Source organism: Meleagris gallopavo, chromosome Z, assembly GCF_905368555.1.
Source record: "Meleagris gallopavo chromosome Z, MGAL_WU_HG_1.1, whole genome shotgun sequence".
Taxonomy (NCBI): Eukaryota; Metazoa; Chordata; class Aves; order Galliformes; family Phasianidae; genus Meleagris; species Meleagris gallopavo.
Window position 1 is genome coordinate 41,563,951 of NC_139435.1, and position 17,283 is coordinate 41,581,233.

Below are 17,283 nucleotides of genomic sequence, written 5' to 3' on the forward strand. Positions count from 1 at the left end.
AAATATACTGAATATATAAATAACATAATTAAACAGGAAACATGACAGACCAAATCAAATGCACAGGTTTCATCTCAAAAACTGCCATGAGACACACAACTTATGAATAACAGAAATAAAAAATTACTAGTTAATTAAATGTACTTAAACATATATACCTAAGTACAAAATAAACTAAAAGGGCTACAGAAATTATAGACAACACATACCTGGTTTGTCCTGTCAGATACTGTCAGATGTATTCCCAAGGTCTTTTTCAGTCTCCTTTCCACTCTTTTCAGTTAGATGGGATTCCTATATCAGTTACAAAAAAAATGTAGATCTGGCACTCTCCTTTTTTGTTTTTATTTTGAACTATTTTCTCTAGAATATGAGAAATTCAGAAGCTGGATTTATTGTAAATCACTTAAGATATCACAGATTCATAACAATTTTTGAGTTGGAGTGGGCCTTTAAAGGCCATCTAGTCCAACTCCCCTGCTATAAACAGGGACACCTAAGCTAGGTCAGGTTGCTCAGAGCCTGGTTCAGCCCAACCTTGAATGCTTCCACAGACAGAACATCTACCATCTCTCTGGGCAATCTGATCCAGAACCTCACCATCTCTGTTGTAAAAAACTTCTTCCTTATACCCAATAGAAATGGAAATGAAAGATAAATCCGCAGAAAAAGCCGTTGTGAAGGGAGTGAGCAGCCCCTGAGTGCGGCAGCAGTGACACGGCGCGGGCGGAGCCGGGGATGACAGCGGCCGAACACCTCCGTCGGGTACAAAACCCGCCACTCGGGAGCGGCGCGAACAGGACGGGCGTGGCGCGGCAGTTTGCACGGGCAGTTCGCGCAGGGCAGGCGAGCACGGAGGGCGAGTATCCTACATGCTAGAGAAATACATTCATCAAGAGATTATCACCCGCAAAGTACAAGGTCGTCCTACTCTAAATGCAGGATTAACACTCCCCCGAGGACAGGGACTTAGTCATGGTATCCACCCGAAGGGGAGCTATGGTACCTGCCCCTGTCCGGAAGGATGTTGCAACCCTGACTGAATTCAGAGGCAACGATGTAGCTGTCCAGACCTCCGGCTGCGTAGTGCGCACCACTCTTTCACTGGCATCGTGGTGCAGTCTTAACAGCCGCGTGAGGTGCTGGCAGGTAGATGGTGCGCTCTGCCTTGCGGTGAGCCGACAGGATGAAACACACAGATTAAAAAATGACGGGGGACAAACAGAAGGAGCGAGGAAATAGCAATTCACTTGTGCACAGACAGGTAATTTCAAAGGAAAAAAAACGCAGAACCCTGATGTATCACATCAGGTTGAAGGAAAAAAACCTGCAAGGCTGGAGGGCAAGAATACAAAGGAAAAGTGAAGATGGAGGTAAGTCTGGTCTGCATCTGAAGCTGCAAACAAAAACCCTCCCTGTCAACACCATGCACACAGATGTCTCTCTACAACAAGTATGAGGCCATGGATGTCAAAGGTCAGTCTGTGGGTGATGATAGCCCACTCAGTCTAGACAAATTAACAAAACCAAACCACAAAAAACAAGTCAACATCACTGAAAAAGAAGAGATGGGTATTAGTTGTAGGTGATCTTCCCTACAGAGAACTTAACGTTCAACATGCCAAGCAGATCCTCCTCTTACAGAAGTCTGTCTTCTGGAGGCTCAGGTGAGGGATGTCACCAGGAACAGTTACTCAGCCTGGTACAGTCATCAAGCCACAGCCCCTTTGTGCTTCTCCATATGTGGAGAGTTGAAGCAGCTACATGTGGATCAAGGGCTATCAAAAGGGATTTCAGGGCCTGGGCAGGACAGCTGAAGGAACTGAATGCACAGATCTTTTTTCCTCTGTCTCCTCTATTGGGTAAGGACTTGGAAACAAACCAAAGGATCTTACTGTTCAATACCTGACTTCGGGGCTGGTGCTGTCACCAGAACTTCGGGGGGGAGGGGGGGTTTTGACAACCAAATGGCTTATACAGCACCAGATTTACAGTCATTGGATGGGGTTCACCTTTCTCAAAGCAGGAGAAGGGTCTTTGGGGAAAAGCTACCAGGGCTCATTTGGAGGGCTTTAAACTAGGTCTGAAGGGGGACTGAGGGGACAGTGATCCTTCCTATGATAAGTTGTGAAAAGACATAGCTATATTAGAGGGACAGGGTGCTAGCAGGGGCCTTGAAGGACCTGCTGCCTTGAGAGGTGCTGGCAACACTGCAGCACTCATAAACCCTATGATGATGAGGAGTGGCTGCTGGGCAATAGGAGAAGACAGTGGGGAAAATCAAGGGAAATATTTAATAGGAATTAAGGACTTATCCTTTAAGGAGGTGACAAGACCAGCTGCCCCTACATCAGTGCACACAGCTTGGGAAACAAATATGAGGAACTGGAAACTACTGTGCTACTAGAAAACCACAACATAGTTGCCATCATCAAAACCCACCGGGATGATTCCCACAACTAGAAAGTGGCTATCAATGGCTACAAGCTGTTCAGAAGGGATAGGCAAGGAAGGAGCGGAGGGGTGTTGCCCTACATCAGGGAAGGAATAGAATGAGAACAGCTGTCCCTAAACAATAATCATAAGCAAGTCAAATGCCTATGGGTAACAGTTAGAGACTACGGCAGCAAAGGGAGCCTTTTGATCGATGTCTACTACAGGCCACCAAATCAAGCAGAGGCTTGATTTCTACCCCCAGCTACAGGAAGTGTGGCAATTGGAAGTGCTCATCTTGCTGAGGGACTTCAACCACTCAGATATCTGCTGGAAAAATAGCATGGCAAGCTGTAGGCAATCCAAGAGGTTCCTGGAATGCATTGAGGATGACCTCCTGAGTCAAGTAGTAGAAGGCCCCACCAGGGTAAATGCAGTACTGGACCAGTTGCTTACCAATGCAAATAAACCGACTGGTGACATCAAGATTGGGGGCTGCTTGTGCTGTAGTGGCTATGCTGTGTTTGAGTTCATGCTCCAGAGGGATAGGAGGTAGGCAAAGAGTAAAACTGGGCTGCTAAATTTTAGGAAAGCTCTTCACAGAGTTAGTCAACAAAACACCCTGGGAAACTGTCCTCATAGGCAAGGGATCAGGGCAGAGCTAGCAGATCTTTAAGGAGGCTTTCAGCAGAAGAAGGCAGAGACTGGCACGGCTGAACCAGGATCTGCTAGTCAAACTGAAGGGCAAGACGAAAATGCACAGGCAGTAGAAAAAGGGGCAGGTACCACACAAGGAAGCTGCGAAGCTGCGTAGGGACAGGGTCAGGAAAATCAAGGCCCAGCTTGAATTAACACTTGGCAAGGGACGCCAAGAAGAAAAAGGCTTCTACAGGTACCCCAACCAGAAAAGGAAAGTCCAGCAGGTCATACCCCCCCACAGCATGCCTACGTGTGACATAGGCAAGCTGGTAACAACAGACAAGCAAAAGACTGAGATATTTAACTTTTTTGCCTCAGTCTTCTCTGATAACTGCTTGCCACACAGCCCTGAAATGTTTGGTTTGGTAAGAGGTGACTGGGAAAGCAACATTCCTCCCACTGTTGGAACCTGAACATCTACAAGTCTATCGGTCCTGATGAGATGCATCCCAGAGTCCTGAGGGAATTAGCTGATGTAGTTGCCAAGCCATTCCATATGATATTTGAAAAGTCATGGCAATCAAGTCATTCCCTGGTGACCGGAAAAAAAGCAACATCAGACCAATTTTTAAGAAGAGCGTATAATCAATGAATATAAAGATGTTATAATTATGAAAAACACAAGAGTGTTTGGCAAAGCAGATTATGATAATAAAAAGAGAATAGATAGAATGCTTACCCACGTCCTGGGCTCGCTGCAAAACTACAGAGGCGGAATCTCCAAAAGCGATCCTTTTCCACTGGTAGTCAGCTCTTAAATAGATCTAGGAGAGGTCGAGCCAGGCTCCACCCCTTCCTGTAGCACAGGTGAGTTGCTTTCACCTGTGCTCCCATGGCTGATTCATTGCTTGCCTGAGGTGATCAATCAGAGTTTCAGGCCGTGATTCAGCAGTCCCTATACAAAGGGTATGAAGGATGACTCCAGGAACTACCATCTTATCAGCTCTGTGCCAGGGAAGATCATGGAGCAGATCCTCCAGGAAGCTATGCTAAACCATACGGAAGATAGGGGAGATGATACATGAGAACGAGCATGGCTTCACCAAAGGCAAATCATGTTTGACCAACTCACTGGCTTTTTACGATGGTGCTACTCCATCAGTGGACAAGGGAAGAGCCACTGATGCCATCCATCCAGACTTCAGTAAGGCGTCTGACACAGCATCCCACAATATCTTTCTCTCCAAATTGGAAAGATGCAGATTTGATGGGTGGACTGTTCAATGGACAAAGAACTGTCTGCAGGACTGAGTCCAGAGAGCAGTGGTCAATGGCTCAACCTCTGGATAGAGATCAGTGATGAGTGGTATCCTATAGGGGTCAGTGTTGAGATCAATACTCTTTAATAATTTCATCCACAGTGTGAATGACAGTGGGGTTGAGTGCACCCTTAGCAAATTTGCTGACAATCCCAAGCTGTGGGGTGTAGTCAACACAGCAGAGGGACAGTATGCCATCCAGATGGACACAGATAAGCTTGAGCAGTGGGCCCATGTGTATCGTATCTCCCAAGGTTCAACAAAGATCTTGCACCTAGTTCCAGGCAACCTTCACTATCAATACAAGCTGGTGGAGAAAAGGATTGAGCACAGCCCTGCTGAAAAAGACCTGGGGGTACTGGTGGATGGTGAGATGGACATGAGCCAGCAATGTACCCTCACAGGCCAGAAAGCCAATTGTATCCTGGGCTGCACCCAAAGAAGCATGGTCAGCAGGTCAAGGGGGCTGATTCTGTGCTGGTGAGGCCTCACCTGGAGTACTGTATCAAATGAGGAATCCTAAGTACAGGAGAGACGTACACCTAACGATTCACATTCAGACAGACTTCCATTGAGACATAATTCAATACCATTCATCAAAGCTGAGTAAAGAACTATCAGCAAAAAGATGAGACGCCAACAAAGCTTCACAGAAAACTTCTCCACAATCATCTCCGTAGGCAGAGTCTGAAAACAAAGTCATATTCGTATATCCAGCTTGTAAGGTAGCAAGAGTAAAGACTACTTCTCTGGAACTGTACAAGTAGAATCTTTCAGAATGAAACCAAACAAGACAACAATCGCATGAAAGCAAAGCAACTTCTTCACAAGTTCAAACTCTGAAACTCAAGAATAAGCTATAATAAACATTAAGAGAATCAGCAGTCGCTGAATCGTTACAGCTCCTCAGAAAGAATTTGTCTATCACAAAATAGAAAATTTCATGAAAAAAACTTCCATAGCTTTCATTGTCCTCTTTCATCTTTGATAGACTAACAAAAATTACTGCTAAACTTTTATTACTTAGGTGGTCCTCAATCTTGCAAATTCAGTTATTTTTTTTAAATAAATAAAAGCATTTCAATTAGAAAGCTTTCAAGTAACAGTGATGGAAAGTTATATTCAAGGTGTAAAGCTCTCATTTGTGTACTTTGTTATGAATTGGCTATAAGTAGCTCCACACTTCAAAGAACACCATTATTTTATCTCCTCTCTCAATTCATAAACATCAACAACCCCAGCTTGTGAATTAAAAAAAGAAAAAAGCTAAACTATTTATATCACATCAGGGCTGAAAGTCTTAAGGCAGAACTATTCACCACAGTCCTAACAGAATTTATACAGACAGTCCACATTCCAAATATTTCTTTTTTAGGGTTGTTAACACTTTAACAAGTTCAAAAGTCTTCTTATCCATGCTTATTTCTCTAACAGATATCAAGAGATTGATAAACACTTGGATTTATTTTATAATCAAAAGATAGCATGACTTGGCTTCAGTAGTTAATCACCCTTAATTGCATTATAGTATAGCATGGTTGATATATTATTATAGAGAAGACTATTAACTCAGTTTTTCTAAGTTTTAAAGGCAGTGGCAAACAAATCACTAATTTAACTCCTACCAGATGATATTTTGGGGTTGTATAAAAAGAAAAGAAAATGTAGCAGTTGATAAAAAAATTTATAATATTTTTTAGAAACTTCAAAAAGACTCAAACTGAATAGAAACTACATACAGATTAAATATACATATTACTATTCTTGTCATCAGTGTTTTTTGTTGAGAAAACAGATTTACAGACCGACTTGTATCTTGGTGTTAAGACTAACATACACTCACTGGCAGTCTACCAATCAAGAATAATCTATTGAACAATTTCCAATTTGATTAAGGATGGTGTGCTTACCTCCAGTACTGACTAGTGTTGATTTTTTAATTTAATAACTTCAGAAAAAGAGCAAGCTTGCCTGTTCCCCTTTGTGATCATAACCACATATTCTTAACAAAAAGAAAAATTAGTCGTTACAAAAAAAACAGCGTGCTTTTATGCAGACTTTCTTAATTAAAACAAGCTGCATGCAAATACATCTTCCTCCAGAAACAAAACTAACAGAGATTTGTCAAAAGAAAGGAACCAACACTGGCTAAGCAAGATGCAAAATCCAGTAAATTAAATAGTCATCAAGCTGATCTAAATGGTGATAAAATCATTCATCCCTTAGAAAAGGTAATCAGTATTCCACATCTCTGTGTTTGTTTCCTCTATTTACTCTGATAATTAGTATTTACTATTTTAATAGTTGTCACACCTGCTTTTCAAATTACATTGTCAGGTCTCACTGGGAAAAGAGCTCAGTTCTCATATTGAAGGGACTATGGCTATTGACAGGATACTTTCATGAACAGTCTGTGTATATATATACCCCCCCATACAGCTTTACTCTGATTAACATTAAAAACTGCATAGTATTTCCAGTTGCGTTATGTTACTCTGCAGGACTGGAAAAGACCTGACATCCTGGGGAAGCACATACTGCATTGCTGGGATTCACACAAAACTTCCATTTTTATAAGGCTTGGAAAACACTACACCTCCCACTCTTCTGCCCTGCTAAAGGGCTATATGATCATAGGCCTATCCTTCTTGTTAACCAGGCTTTGACATTCAGAACCAAAAAAATACTATTTATAAACCTTCCTTGTTAACAGTAATAACACAAAAATTAATTTTAAAACTGCCTGATTCTAATGGCAGGCTTGTCTTAGAAGAGCAGATCTTCTTTCTGATCTTCCCCATCTGAGCAACCTAAGAATAAAGCTTTCTCTAACGTGAAAGACAGAAATAACATCCCAGAATATCCATACAACTTTAACCCTAGGGAACCATAAAATACGTGAAAGACATTTACGAGTGATATTGCTGAATTTTCATGTATTGAATCTGTTCTCCATAATGAATCTTAACAGGACAAGGCCATTCATTACAAGTTCTATACTCAAAAGATGCAACCACTAGCTCACAAAGCAGATTACTACGTCACAAGACCTGAAATGAATACAAAGTCTGTTAACAAGCCAGTGGAAGACTCTTCTGGGGAAAAAAAAAGAAAGAAAGAAAGAAAGAAAGAAAGAAAACAGAAAAAAAGAAAAAAGAAGAAGAGCAGCAACAGAGGTATTAAGAGTCCAACATCAGAAGTAATTAAAAGAAGAAGTTACATGGAACAGAAGAAAACAAACCATATCTCTGACAAAGCTCTTCTGCAATCAAGTAAAGTACGGACCAGTATGAGGTGCTAATATAATAGAATTCCAACGTCAGAGCAAAATCCAGTAAGGCCCACATAAAACTGTCCATATCTCAAAGCAGGGAATTAGATTCATGTACACAGTGGTAATTTGTTCCAAGGCAATAAAGCAAAACCCAGATTTGACTGGTGAATACTGATATTAAGCAGAGCAATATATCCTCCAAAACAGAAGGCAAACTAGAAACAGGTCTGCTAGCTTACCATTTAACTACTTACTCTTTCTTTCACATCTGATTGATCAATCTCTCATCAGAACACTGTGACGTACCACAGAATGGTAAAAGTATATGACAAAACATAGTAGAAGCCAGAAATGACTCACTGGGCATGGCTACCAAAAGCAGAGACATGTATACATCTTACTGACCTTCTAAAAATGGTGGTGGCGTGCAACATCTTTCAATGCATTTCCCCAACAAAACTTAAATGTATTGCACAATCTAATCAGGAAACCTTCAGAGATATTTTAGTAACACTCAAGTCACTGCAATATGACAACCACTGTTGAAGCACTCAAGAGATAAAAGAGTAGGGGGGGGAGGAGGGAAGGAGAGCTGGGAGTAAGTCTAATGAAGCTGAATGTTAAAATATTTATTTTGCTGGACACAGCCTTTTCAATAATACCAATTCTTTATCAGCCGACCTATTTGGCAACAGGTAAGAAGAAAATGCAAACAAAGAATAAACGCAATTTTAGAAATGCAGAATATCTGGTTCAGCCTATGAATTGCAGGAGGTAGAACTGAGTATGAAGAATATCTGTAAGCACGGAAGTAATCTATTTTATCCCTTTTCGCAATAAGTCTAAGTATTGCATACGCCAGTTTACCTCACTATGGCTAGGGACATCACAGATCAACTGTATGTGAGCCTACGATATCAGTATTCTAAACACCATACATATTACACCTTTTTTAGCAGGTTAGGTGATAAGGAAAGCAATTCTCATTCTGTTTACATCAGTAGCCAATTTTATTTTATTTTTTTTACCCAGTATCAATGGAGCCTAAATTTTAATTGGTACACTGATAGCATTGATATTACCCACATAAGAAAGGTTCACCAAGTCGGCAATATCAGCTAAATTAGACCAATACTTGCAATAATGACAAATCCCTGTAAGATGAAATTTACCATTTGTATCATTTCTCCTAGACCCAATTTTCCAGTAATGCATCACTCCATATCTCATGGATTATGGGGTAGTAACTTTGGCTTAAGTTGTCATTATCTTCTTCTGACAAATAGTATCCTCTCACATCGCTTTACGTAAGCCAACGCAAAAATGTGAATGAAATGTAATAACAAACACAGAGTCATTTTTGTGCCAAATACAAATTGTACTTTTTCATCTAAACATTTACATGTTGTTATCATTGTCTTCTCCTGCTTAAATTCACAGTTGTGCATTTTTACTGTAAATTCAGAAGCATAAAAGGCTTTCACTATCTTTTTCTCTACAGAACATCCTCAGAAAGAAATCTTATCTGCACATACAAATAATCATTCATTCTCCCTTAATGAAACTCCTCCCCAATTAACATTTAATTTTATATTTCTTGAGTGGAATTCAGAGAAAATTATTTCCTTGAAATGTGATTCCTCTGCAAAAAAACCCTTAGCTAGAGATGAATTCATTTTCATCATGGGATATATATAATTTTTCTATTCCAGAGTTCCAATACTCTACCACCAGCACAGAGGGGGACCATGCACACCAATCCTTGGAAATTTTTTTGCTTTTTATAGCTTTCAAAACTTAAATTTTTGCCTTAAACAAAAATTCAGTAATCTCCTTCTTTCCAAGCGTAAGTAGAAAACAATAATGAGTAAATAGTACACAGCAAATCAGAACATTAGTCTCTGTAATGGAACAGAGAACAACATATTCCTTCACACTAGGACATCAAGGAACAGAATTAATTTCTACCAGTACATATTACAATTACTAGGGGAATAAAGCCTAAAAAAGCTCTTGACATAAAGACATCTTCATGCAACTGGACTATGTACACAAGATTCTGCAAATTGGTAGCATCTTTCATCTTTGTTTCAACATTAACAAAACCAAACCAACCAACCAAACCAAAAAAAAAAAAAAAAAAAAAAAAAAAAAAGAGGGTAGAGTAATCTATCTAGGTATAGAGGAGAATGACTTGAGTCTATTAAGTTGGAACAATTATGTTTCTTTAACAGCTAGGTAACTTTGTTAAACTCATGTTTTATCCCTGACTTACACGAAAATACAAGAAGATGAGAGACATGGTCCAAACTCTCAAGCACAAGTATTTGAACATCACTAAAATATTGCTTATCATAGTGATACACAATGCTAATTGTGCAGTCTCTAAAATTGACTTGTTTCTACAAAGTGAATTATTCTTCTTACAAATTTTATTGAAAAAAGAACCTCTAATATTTACAGTAGTAATTAGTATGTAGTAATGAAGAAGGTCCCTTTAACTGAAACTTCAACTCTACAGTCTTAAAGTATTTTTAGATAAACATGCTAATTGCAAGGAAACAGAAGCACAAACAGCAAACAACTTGTCCAAAGTCACTAAGAAAACAAATTTTACTTCCTTTTACAGGAAGTAAAAGACACGGGCCTCATATTTTCTAATCCATTAATCATAACTATTTGTCAAGGATTTTCTCAAGTATAGGCTACTATTCAACTTAAGATTTTCAAACATAGAATAATAATACAGCACAACAGTTGCAGTGGTGAAGGGCAACATTATGCCCAAAAGAAAATGACCACACAACAAACATGGAAAGTATTCTCTTTTCAGACTTTATGCTCTATTTTGTATGGATTCAGTGTGGTAAGTATAAGTACAAATATACATGTTTATTCTAACATCAGTTGAGGCCACAGTAATTCTGAGAAAAGCATTCACATAGTTCATACACAGTATGAGCGAGTCTGCAAATGAAAGAACGATTCTTTTAAGCCTAAGAAAAACTTGCCAGTCAGATACTTCTGTCCCCTTTCCTCAATTACCCACACCCAGAAATGGCCTCAGAGTTAAAAAAAAAAAAAAAAAAAAAAAAAATCTTCTGAATAAAGATGTATTTATGGCACTAAGTACACCTGACAGAAAAAGAAAAATGTATTCTTCAGAAGAATAAAAAATAACTTCATGACACCCACATCAACATTTACACCTTTTTGTTGTACATTATTTTAACGCACTCCCAAAGACATTTGTCCCTTGAGTCCATTGACAAGGTTTCATGCTATTCACAGGCATTAAATCAGCCCATTCATTCTTTGCAAATAAGAAGAGATAAGTTCCTCAGAAACATAGAGAGCAAAGGCTTTCAGTGATTCACTCAGTCAAACTTGAACTACAGGAACAATTGACTGTGCAGGCAGCTAGACTGGAGACACAGCACTGACATCAAAACCCACGAGGCACTCATCTGGGGAATTCTTAAGTCAATTATTCCTGCATATTCTGTGCCTGGGTGCTTTTTATTGTGCTAATAGTGAATCCTGTGACTTACCAGTAGGGTTTTTTGTCTCATAACTGTTCACAAGAACAGTTACAATCTAACAATGCCACCCATGGGAAGAAATTAAAACTGGATAGTTTTGGTACTACAGGGGAGGAGAGTTCCTTATCAGTTCCTTATCCTTATCCTGATGGAAGATGACCAATTTTAAGGCATAACATATGAAAACAGTATTACAGAGTGGTACACCTCCTGGCCAGTCCTCCTTGGACACCCACATATATTGATTTAATTGTGTATCAAGATACTTCCATTACAGCAATTGCATGGAATATTTCAATACGATCACAGAGTTAATCTAGTTTTATAAACTTAACATACCTAGGAAATCTACCGGCAGGGAGAAAGGTCAATCCTGCAGTTTGGCTCCAGGATTCAGATGCCTGGAGTGCTATTTCCATTTCTAACACATCTTACATACAACAATAAAGAAGTTGTTCAGTTTTCCAGGACTTTTTCCTACTCTGTCTACACAGAAGCCTTTAGTACTGCTCTAATTTCCAACTTTCAAACTACATACTAGTTTTCTTTTTTCCTTTTTTCTTTTTCTTTTTTTTTTGTTATATTTTAAACAAACTAAAACAGCACATTTAAAAACATCCAATTTGCTCGCTTTCCAAGTACAAAAAATTTACTCCTCTGAAAGAATCACAAAAAATCCTCAGTGGACTTTTACATTCTCAGATTATCATAACTGATGCAGTGCAGATTATATCTGGGCAAGTCTTTACATTGTGACCAATAGCATCTATACAATTAATGACTAATAAGTTTATACAGCTATAACTCAGGGCACTACTTATCTGCAGAATTTCTATTAAAAGTTAAAAATATACCCCAAACCAACAACAACATACACACACACAAGTCAAATGTCATAAATCTGCAACCACAGATTGACAGTTTAAAAATTTAACAGAAACATCTTGCAAATAGGGTAAATCTGATAAGTCCATTTCTTACTGTTACAGATAAAAGACCCCTTCAAGGAAGTTAAAGAGACTCTAACTAAAAAATTCTAGTGTTCAGAAGATTCAAATTATAAATATTACATTAATATAGATTTTTCTATTTATGATTATAATACTCATGAGTATTTTTGTATCAGAAATATAAATAATGATTATTGTATACCAGTTGTCATAGCCATCTAAAAATCTATTTTTATAGATATATATATATCTAGCCATCTACTATGTCTATAGTAAAATGCACAAATATGTAAAAGTCCAGCCTATGCATAGCACTGATTAATCATCTTATTAACTACATCTGTGATTAGTCTTACTAAGTTTTAAATACTTTCCAAATAGCCACAGAGTTATTGGGACAGAACAACATACTGTTATAGAGAATATTTAATATATTCGAAATTCCTATAATTTTTAAAATAATTACACTATTTGGTCCTAAAGCACTCTCAGAAATTGGTGGAATTTGCCACTAAGTTTCAAGACAGGGTTTTTTTTTTTAAATTCCAAAGCTACATGAAAGAAAATACTTCTTAATGAATGTTACATTTTAGCAACATCAATAATAAAAGTAGTTACTTGCAATAATATTAACCAGAAAAACAGATATGAGAATACGTACTTCAGTGAAAGTTGTTTAATTAAAGATTTTACACGAGTTACAGCAGCTCTTCCGCTTTTTATACACATAAGTTCCTCTCAGCCTGCCATATTTTTACCTATTTTTTCTGACCAGTTTGTTATAAAACATGTTGTACACATTAAAAAGAAAAAAAGGTTTTTTATTTTGTGCAATATATGCATTTTCCTGAAAATGTCCAAAACATCTCCACGTAACTAGAAGGACTGTAACATTTTCTGACTAATTATTTCAGGAAATAGTTGTTTGATCCATAACAAGGCTCTTCATCCAGCTTTTGGAATAATTCTTGGCCAAAAACAGCACCTTTACAACTGTAGGTCAATGTACTGTAACATATATTTTAGGGAAAAAGAAAGAAAACTGGTTCAATAGATGGCTTAAGAAATGGTGGCTCAAGAGTACTGAGCATACAAGGTCACTTCATTCTGAGGAAAACAACTGGCCACCTCCAAGTGGGTAACTTCGCTTGACTTAACTATCAGTAACATCAGTCTCAAAAAAAACAAGCTCATACTGTCCCTTCTGACACTTCTACCCTGGATGGACAGCATCCTATAGTTAACTCAGCATACAGAGAGGCCAGTTGGCCCGTATGTATGGGATCACTAGACTGGAGGACTAGTGCCAAGCAAAAAGTTGAACAACAGAGTTCCACCTACCACAGACTGTTTCACTCTGTATGCAATTTCTAGTAAATATATAGGAAAATAATTGCTTTTAAGGCTTCTGTCCTGCTTTCCAACTTGCCTAAAACTGGCTGATACATTCAATTTTTTAGTAGCTAAAGGTAGGAAGATGTCAAACCATGTAGGCCCTAGTTTCCATAGGAAACTAAAAAAGCACAGAAACGATCATTAAATCTTGACTGTAACTGTAAGAAAAAAATACAGACGTCAGTGTCTGTTTGAGACTCCCAGTGCCTATATTTTCCAAGACAAGTCTCCTCTGAGGGGCAAGTACAGCAGAGCTTGCACACTCCTTACAAAACCAGCCGCTAGAGAATACATTACGGTAAGCGTTCAGCATGCCTGCTTCTATCCAAGAGATGGCAGTGGTGAACAAACATACAAAGGGAGGAACAGTATACCACACGCTGCAAAAAACGTAGTCAACAAAGTGGGCTTTCCAGCAATGCCAGAATTTAACGGGAAGGAGATTTTCACTGACATCAGCTCACAGCATAACTTGATAATATCTCCAATTCTGCTGGAAATACCATGCACGTTACTCTGTAACACAGTTTTTTAATCTCAGAGAACATGAACGTGAATGAAAAAAAAAAAACAAACCAAAGCCAATGGAGAAAGCAGATGAATGATCTTTAGTTTGATGGTAACAGACAGAAAAGCTCTACTTCTACAAAAATAAATAAATAAATAAATCAAGGATTTTGAATAGAAAAAAAAAGGCTTCAAATCATTGATTACCATTATGTACTGGAAAAATCACCAAATTCTCCACATTCTCCATGTTTTCAAAGAACTGTTGCTAGAACATAATGTCCACGAGAGTTTACCTAAAGTGAGATTCATCACTCAAATACAGCACTAGAGCTGTTATCTCATTTTAATTATTCTTCCACACCAAAAATAGTGACTTGGAAAACAAGTGAGTGAAAGCTGTAGTTTAATTAACCACATTTGTGATCCTAAGCCCAAAATGTCTGATTCCTTCCCTTTCTTTAGCAGCAGGTCAGATATGCCATTCACCTACCACAGGTACGGTGAATTTTGTATATATGCACTGGCACATATATACCATAGAGCCACTGCACACCTAACAGTGCACCACAAAAACACACTGCCTCGGACTTGTTCCACTGGAACAGATGCCTGCCCGTGTCTGATTGTACAGCACTAAAGCAGTACATCTGCTGGATCAGGAACTGAGCTGCGAACTCTGCACCCCTCTCTGAGCGCCCGTTAGTGGGCAACCCCCTAAGTGTGTGCTGTAGCATTTGACTGCTCCATTTCCACAATCCCTCCAAGGAAGGGAAGCAGGAGGACAAGGGCAGCTGTGGGTACCGCGGCCCGGCAGACGCCCGCCACTCACCAGCCCTCAAAACGCATGCGCGGACCGTCCAGCCGCACCACCTTCCCGCCGCGGGGCGCCGCCGACCACCGACGGGGGAGCGGTGGGGAAGGGGTGAGAAAAGGGCGTTGTTCCCTCTCTTCCCTTCCCCTCCCGCCCCCCAACCCCGCCCCCTCCTCTCGGCTTACCCCGCGGTCCCGCTTGCGCCTCCGGTTTGGAATTTTCGCGCGTTCCGCCGCCGCGCAGCCGGCTGTGAAGGCCGCGCGCGTGCGCAGGGGGCGGAGCCGGCGGGGGGGGGATGTGGGTGGTGCGGCGGTTACGGCCAGGCTGAGGGTCGGGGCTGTCCGCGGGGAAATTGTCACGCTCGGTCTTCCCTTTGCTCTGCGTGGGTTGAAACGACGGCTCATCAGCCCACGGTGTGCCTTACGACCGAGGGCCCAAACAGTTCTGTTTTTTGCTGCTCCCAGTGCAGCAGCACTAAAATCTGTGTGGGACTTGTCTGAGGGTGAATTGGGCTCCGTGGCTGTTGGTAGAGGTGGGTTAGAGATGGTGAGGTGGCCTCAGTAGATGGCTGTGCCTGCCCGTGGCTCAGCTTGCAGATTCTCAAAGAACAAAGTCAATTTTGACTTCTCTGGTCAGCCTAAGCTTAAGTGCTATATCTGCTAAACCTGTTTGTTTTGTCAACACCAACAGACCTTGTAGCCTGTGTGGAAACGTGTGCATAGTGTGAGCACTGAAGTTCCGTAGATAAGAAATTTTGAGTTAAATAAAGATCAGGTTTGAAAGAAGTATACAGGGCAGCATGCCCTCAAGCTGTTAAAAAGGAAACTGAGTAGTAACTTAAAAGAGCTGCATTATGTGATGTAGCATTCATATTCAGCACGAGGATGAGTACTAAGTTGTGCTCTGGACTACTGCATCCAGGCTTGGGGCTCCCAGTACAAGAAAGACACCGAGCTCTTGGAGTGGGTCCAGAGGAGGGCCACTAAGATGATGAGAAAGCTGGAGAACCTCTCCTGTGAGGAAAGGTTGAAGAAACTGAGCTTGTTCAGCTTGGAGAAGAGAAGGCTCTGGGGAGATCTCATTGTGGCCTTCTGATACTTGAAGGGAGCATATAAACAGTAGGGGGAAGACTGTTTACAAGGATGGATAGTGATAGGACAAGGGGGAATGGTTTTAAACTAAGACAGAAGAGGTTTCGGAGGTTTAGCTATTAGGAGAAAGTTTTTCACATAGAGGGTGGTGACACACTGGAACAGGTTGCCCAAGGAAGTTGTGGATGCCCCATCCCTGGAGGCATTCAAGGCCAGGCTGGATGTGGCTCTGGGCAGCCTGGTCTAGTGGTTGGCAACCCTGCACATAACGGGGGCGTTGAAACTAGATGGTCACTGTGATCCTTTTCAATCCAGACCATTCTATGATTCTATGAGAAACTTGTGGGAAATAGCTGCAACGTTTCTGCCAAACTTTTTGTTCTACCAACAATTAGTCTGAATTAGCAGGCTTACAAATATTAGATATTCGAGAAGATTTATCCTCTGCATAAATGTTTGTCCAGCACTGCCGAAATTGTTTTCTGCTGTGAATGTAAGCTGAACTAGATAAAAACTGCAAATGCTTTACTTTCATTCAGCTTTTGTAGTCTTCTATTCAGATTTTGCATGATGTGTCATCTTTTCCAATCATTGGTGCTTTCAATTTTCTGTAAAATGAGACGCAATATCCTTCCATACAAATACAAATTCAGCCTACCCTATGTAATAATAGGTCCATAATTCCTACATTACTTTCTTTTCATTTAGTATTACTGAATTGCCGGCACCTGATGAATTAAAAAGGCTCAGCTCTAGAAGTTCCAGAGTACTATTTTGGGAAACAGCAATTTCTCATCAGACAATCCACCAACATAAACTGGCTAGGATATTTCCCACACATCCAGCACATCTGTTCAGCACAGCTCAGAGCTTCGGGTGTGACACCCATATTCACGCTGTGAGTCCAGTTCATAACTCATACAAGCCTTCAATCATTCTTTGCCTTCCCTTTCTTGTCAAATAGAAACATGGGAGAATTTCTATTTGTTTGCTATGATCAATTGTGTCAACACTTCCTTAAATGTCAACAAAACTAATTATTTAATTGCTGAAACTGTTCTAACATGGTGAAATAAGTTTGAGTGCAAGAAGATGAATAACATTTTTTATATTTCTGACTGGGTATGTTCCATGATTGACCAGTGTTTATTTCTATCCCATAATCAGAGAGTAGCAAAAAACTGTCATTGATAATCAACCTGATGCTTACCATTAACAAAGCCAGTTTTCATCTTCCTATTAAAGGATCCATATTCCCATTTGCATGCACACCCAAGCGTATGGGCAAAGATCATTGTAATGCAACAGAAACTGTGAAA

General features: G+C 40.0%; 1 protein-coding gene across 4 annotated transcripts in view; it reads right to left on the reverse strand.

Moving 5' to 3' along the window:
• The window catches only part of FANCC (FA complementation group C), an 89,834-nt gene extending 74,672 nt beyond the window's left edge, over positions 1 to 15,162 (reverse strand). For 3 of the 4 annotated variants that reach the window (XR_014880629.1, XM_085214021.1, XM_085214020.1), the window contains exons 1-2: positions 15,059 to 15,162; positions 210 to 294 (exon numbers count right to left, since the gene is read on the reverse strand). The gene's annotated coding sequence lies outside the window, so the exon portion shown is untranslated. The remainder of the gene's footprint in view (positions 1 to 209; positions 295 to 15,058) is intronic. The other variant, XM_085214024.1, reaches the window with a different exon arrangement.
• Positions 15,163 to 17,283: the final 2,121 nt, after the last annotated feature.